At 38.3% G+C, this 6,268-nt stretch overlaps 1 pseudogene; it reads right to left on the bottom strand.

The window, feature by feature from the left end:
* Nucleotides 1–2,028: 2,028 nt before the first annotated feature.
* Nucleotides 2,029–5,453, bottom strand: LOC139999726 (semaphorin-4E-like; annotated as a pseudogene).
* Nucleotides 5,454–6,268: the final 815 nt, after the last annotated feature.

Genomic DNA, 6,268 nt, shown 5'->3' with positions numbered 1-6,268 from the left:
TAGAGACACGTCGAGTAATGAACCCGAAGTGTGGCTTTGGCATTTCCTCCCAGACACCTCTGTCAGTACACCCAAATCCTGATCGAACACCAAAACTCCGTGTTCATTTCCCAAAAATGTTTGCTTCGCTTTAAAATATTGCACTACTCTAATGAAGCCTCCCATGAGCAGGCTCAGTGCTGCTGAGTTATGGTGCTGCTGAATGATCCCCATCCTCTTTACTTATCGGGACACTTTAATGGGAAGTCTTCCCAAGAGAGATTTTGTTAATCCCAGGCTGATCTGCACATTAATTTCTCTGTGCATTAATAACTTCAGAATTTGCACCAAAAAAGTAAGCTCTGTACTGGTAATTTTACAATAAAAGGTAGGAGTAGCATTCAGAATTCAGCAATATTAATACCAGAGTCCAACACCAACAGGATAATCACTAGTGATACCACCACCACCTCACTCTGCTTTCAGCTTTTCACCTCCATCCTTTTCTGTAAGGCATTTAAAAGGGAGTTTTAATGAGAGTTGGAATTCCTCACCTCCAGTGTCCACACTACTGCCCACGTTTGAGGCTATGGTTTGTTCGCTGCCCATGATTTTAAGTGTAACATCAAACAGGCATATTCGGAGAACACCAAGGTAATTCTCCGCTTGAAATGATGGCAGCAGCTACCAGCACAAGGGATTTTTGGAACCAAGAAAGCTGACCTGGTGTCAGGAGCTGTGGGGGAGGTATTTGTTTTCACAGTGTAGACTCAGAAGTCGTTGCAGGATGCAGGTTGGAGCAGCTGCGGATGGTTGTTCTGAGCTGGCAACTGCACCAACAGCTCCAGGACTACCTCAGCTCTGTCGCACCGCTGAGCGCCAGCAATCCTCCTGCCCCATATTCTCTGTCCTTCCTACGTGCAACATGGGAACCAATGACAAAAGAACTAAAACTGCACCGAAGACACTACCGAAAGTAGGGCACAGTATCTTTCATATCGACCTGTTAACAGAAACTTATCTGCAACTCTTCGAAGCTAATTATTTTACACATTTAAATTAGGGTAATTAGATCAGCAGGAATTGAACTAAAACCAAATGCTGGTAGCCTTGTGAGGATTTTCTGAAATAGGGTTTTGTATTCCATCTGCACTTCCTTCCACTGAGGGAAGCGAGTTAAGTGTCCCCAAAGATAAGAATGGAAATTTCGATCACTTCCTAGATTATTACATATCACCACCCAGTCTGCATCATTAAGCTCCATATAGCCCTTTGCATAGAGGGATTAGGAACAGAGGTAAAGGAACCCTGTAAAGATGTAGACTCACTTTCAAACTACGTGACAAGACGTGCACTTCAGATCTGGTTTCGGCATTGCACTGAAACGCAGCCTGTTTGTGGAATAACAGTTTGCCAACCGAGATCCAGTCTTCTAATTTTCGGATGTCCATTTCATGCAGTCCTCTTGTCCACACTTTGTGCCCAAGGCTTCACCTTGCTAGAAAGGCTGACACAGTTTGCACCTTGACATCTGTCCGTAGAAAGTGCAAACATTGGCATGTTGGCAAGTACCGGCAGAAAAAAACAGATGCAGGAATCTGTGAACCTGCTCCTTGCAAATTCAACATTCAACAGATTGCCTCACCTTGGTTCTATGGTATTTGCACATAATAATACACAAGAACCTGTTGTTATAAAGCACAATGGAAGAATAATTTGATTCAGGGACAACGAAGGCCTCCCCAAAAAAAAAAAAAAAGAGACCCTGAAAGCAGGTGCCTTGCTATGTGTTTGGTGCAGACTTCCACAAGAGAAATCCATTTCCAAGCAGACTTCTTCCATAGCTATGTCAGAACTGGAAAAAATGAGGTAAGTCTAGAAAAGAAGCAGCCTTGTACTTTATGCATGTCTGGCATGAGACAGAGTGAGGCAGCATAGCCTTTGTTCAGGGACTTCAGTAATAGAGAACCCATGTTATTTTTCAAATCACAAAACATAAGAGAACATTTATTAGAAAATGTAAAAAAAAAAGTGTCTCAGAAAAAAATGCTCAACTTTCAATGGCCTTTAATAAAAGGAGCTACAGTGTCTGAGTTTTGACCAAAGCTCAGACATAAATCCAGAACAATGATGCAGTACATAAGTCAGCTCATGGCATTTTCGGACAGGGAAAGATGCATCACAAAGGTCACTAAAAACACATTAGAAAAATAAATGTATGGAAAGCCTTTTGAAAGGTTAAATAAAGGGAAAGGAGAGGAAAATAGAGAAAGAAAAAATATAGGAAGATGACTCAGGAACTTCTAACAAAGCATTAGATCTGACATGAATACTATGGTCAGTGACAAGTAATTTAACCTCATGAAAAATGAGGGTAGTAGCAACCTCTTGGGGCATTGGGAGACTTAATTAGTTGCTATTCGTAGATTAAACACAAAGTCTGAAGGTGAAAAGCGCTAAATACTAAGTATTATTAGCTTCTGAAGTATTAATTTATGTAATTGGGCAACTCCAACATGACAAAAAAGTAGATCAGCGTCAATTTTTGAAAGAAATTTATTCTTGTGGTTTTAATGTGTCAAAAAGGTACCCAAAGAAGGAATTTTGCTTTTAAGCACTACGTGGTAACGCATCTGTGTAATACACAATGCAGCTTGTCATCTCCAGCTCCGAGCTTCTGACTCCTTCCCAAATTTACATTCCACAGTCCTTAACAGGAAACATCATCTTAACCAAACATCTCAGTGAGCTGCAAGCTCTCCGTAAAACCTGCACTGTGCCGTGCATTGGGGCTGCACTCCTTAAGAAAAGCTCACAAGCGTTTATTCGTTAACAAACGACGTGTCCATTTGTGTGGCTGAACTCTCCTTTTTGCTGCCTGATCCCTCTGTAGCCAATACTGGACTTCCCAAACAATCTGCATTGGTGGTTTTCAACTGGTTTCTCTCATCTTCCAAGGCAGAGATAAATGACCCTTGTAGAAACTCCAAACAAATAAGAAAAGAAGTGCAAAACCAGCCCCCAGGAGTTGTAAAACAACCTTCTCTTTTTGTCTGTCCACAGCTTTCTGTTTTGTTGCCTCTTTCAGTAAAGAAGCTGGTACTGAAGACTTAAAACCCTCAGCTCCTGCTTCGTTGTACTTATTTGTTGCGGCATTAATATTTGTCTTCTCCGTATTTTGATGGACATAAAGGGCACAGCAGGCCCCAGTGATAAGGAATTCCTTCCCTTTGGATTTCTCTACTGAGAGACAACCAGAGAATCCAGCCTCATCCATTATCACATTAAATTTTGGTATTCCTCCATCACAGAGGAGGTGTTTAGAGTCCTTCTCCTGAAGTCTGCTCCCATTAAACTTCCACACTACTCTTGCCAGATTTGACAGAGGAACACATTTAAGATGAACATCGTTTTTCTCATCTTTCTTAGTTCAAAAGTAATAAACAGCATGATTTTAATTCTGTGGTTTTCAATAATGTAGGAATTCCAGTGACCACAAACTGAAAATGTTTTGATATTTTGATTGCATAATGTTAAAATGTTCTTTCTTTCAACAAATGCTCACATACCTATATGTTAAGGCATCTGGAAGCATCCCCGTATTTCAAACTTTGAATTAAATTCCTGGGGGAACACAAAAATAAAAACCAAACAGACACACACACACGAACAAAAAAAAAAAAAAAAAAAAAAAAAAGTGTTTCAGCTTGTGCGATGCCATTTCTAGGAATCATCCTGAGTTTGTGTTGCAGACAGCAAGAGTGCACTTATAAATCAATCTGACATCAGGTGTGCAGGTGAAACAACAGCTCTTTATTTTGTATCACCAGTTTGATTTGCCAGTAGAACACCTTCATTAGGAGACTCAGACCATGCACAGTAAGGATCTCTTGCCAAGATGCAATCCAAGCAGTGCTTGTATCGGTGGCACACAGGAGCTGGCAGCTGGATCCTACATAGAGCATTCCCTAGAAACACAGGAGGGAGTTCTTGTTTTACAATGGCAGTGAGATCTTAAGCTCCTATTTTCTAACATGAATTATAATATTTTTGGTATTTATTAAAAAAAAAAAATCATTAACTAAAAAGCTTATAAGAATAAATGGCAATACAAATTAGAAAAAAAAAAAAACAGCTTTGTAAACAGCATGTAAAATGTCAGAGCTCCTTCCTTATTTTTTTAATGATCATAAAGGCTTGTTTCAGTTATTTTTTGTCACACACAAAATTCTACAGATAAGAAGATGTACTGTGCTTCTGATATTAATGACTATGTGATAGAAGTAGAATTATGAAGCATTTACAGACTATTTAAAAGTCAGAACAACGCAGAAGAGCAAGGCCTGAGGCAAGCTATTACAGCAGTCACTTTCCATATGCAGGGACAGAAGTTCTACCTTTTTACAAGACAGCTGGAGAAATGGCACAGTCTCAGGGGACAGAAACAGCTGTAGCTCTTCCACAATGAACATTTCTCCATCACAAGTGAAAGCTTTATGTAAATATCCGTCATCTACATAAAAAGAAATGTATTTTTAAAGATAAACTTGTCTTAACATTGCATAACGTTGCAGCCTGATAACTCATGATGAAATTAGATGGAGATTTAGAAGACATTCCTAGGCATAAGGAATTTCTGAAATTCTTCAAAGCACTGTTTATTTTTTATTTCAGTAAGGGAGAAGCAATGACTTTTTTTTTTTTTTTTTTTTTTCCAGGAGAAAAGACCTCAAACAATCCCTGAATTTGCAAATATCATTATGTGAAGCCTCCTTTGATATGGAAAATTTCTAAAGAGAGCCTTTTAATGTCCAACAAGCCAAAAACATTTAATCTAACTGGTATGAAAATATTAAACTAGCAAGACAGCATCTGAATGCAAAACTTCAAACACAGCTAATGAATACTTCTACTTTTTTGAAGTCTCCATAAAAATTCTGCTACAAAATACATAAAAATGAAAAGTATCATTTGCTAAAATAAAAACACTTACCTGTTCCTAGAAACATAACATCGTATGTTTGTTTATCTAGGCCAGTGACTCTGTCTACTACAATCCTGGTGTAATTTGAATTTCTCTTCAGTGCACAAGCCTATTACCGAATGGATTTACAGAATTATCCATTAGAGGGTGATCTCTAACAAACTGCAAGACTTTGTCAGGCAAGTCAGAAGAAGTATTATATCCAATACTCCGGGCAAAATTATCAATGCACTAGAAACAAAAAATAACAAACATGATTCCAATTGCTGTTACATTTCAGAAAGGTATATAAAAATGCCGAATTTCCTTCGAGACATTTAGTTATTTCAACTAAACTTTGAAAGACAAAAATCATTATTTTCCTCACAGTCTACAAACTAGTTAATAACCCCACATTTCTTGCAGAGTATAACTGTAAGGTAGCTTTTCTAAGAAATTGCCTATAACAGAATGTGAAAGCATAAGTTAACATAACATTGGTTACCTTCATTTTTATAAGACATGGTCAACTGTGCCCCTTTTATAAGATTTCATAGCTATTACTTATATTGATACTAATCAGAACTATATCCTACTCTGATGGCAAGTCCAAGTTATTACCAGCAAACAATGCATTTATTTATTAGTTTTGCACTGAGTTTGTGATTCTCATTTGCAAGCTGAAATGTTCTGGATTTTCAGCAGGGTATCTAAGCATGATTTTACAAAGAGTAAGAACTAGTGGGAGCATTTTGCAGCAGTCAGCTACTTTAAGGGTCGAAGAAAAATCATCGCTACGACCGCTTTCTTCTCTACAATAATTCACCAGTTTCTATATGTATTATAAAGTAATATATGTATACAAATCAACCATGCTATGAAAAAAGAATTTATATTTTATTAAACTAATTTCAATCAGATACTCTTGCGCCTGAAATTTTGGCAGCGCACCTAAAAGAATATGCCCCCCAGCCAACTGAAAGCAAAATTAAAGCTAGGTAGTGTCATCTGCAATTACAGAAACCACAAAGTCAGATTCCACATCTGCTTTCATGAAGGGAATCTCTGTTCTGTTTGCACTTTCATCTGGTGGCAACGCCAACAGCTGAGGAAACTGTTCACATTAGCATAAGCCAAGTAAAATATTGTGTTAAAATAGTTTTAAATTAATAAATCGGGTTGGAAACTTCAAAATACTATTAAATAACTTGTGTTTGACCCTGTACTGTAATCCAGCGTGTGATTCTGCACAGGTACTGCCCATGCCTGTAAGTGCCAAAATGTTTTCTTGGCCACCAGCAGAGGCCTCCTTCGATGTGACCGTGC

This window comes from Anas platyrhynchos, chromosome 29, assembly GCF_047663525.1.
Source record: "Anas platyrhynchos isolate ZD024472 breed Pekin duck chromosome 29, IASCAAS_PekinDuck_T2T, whole genome shotgun sequence".
Taxonomy (NCBI): Eukaryota; Metazoa; Chordata; class Aves; order Anseriformes; family Anatidae; genus Anas; species Anas platyrhynchos.
Note: the sequence above shows the minus strand (reverse complement) of the source record. Positions and strands in the feature narration are given on the sequence as shown.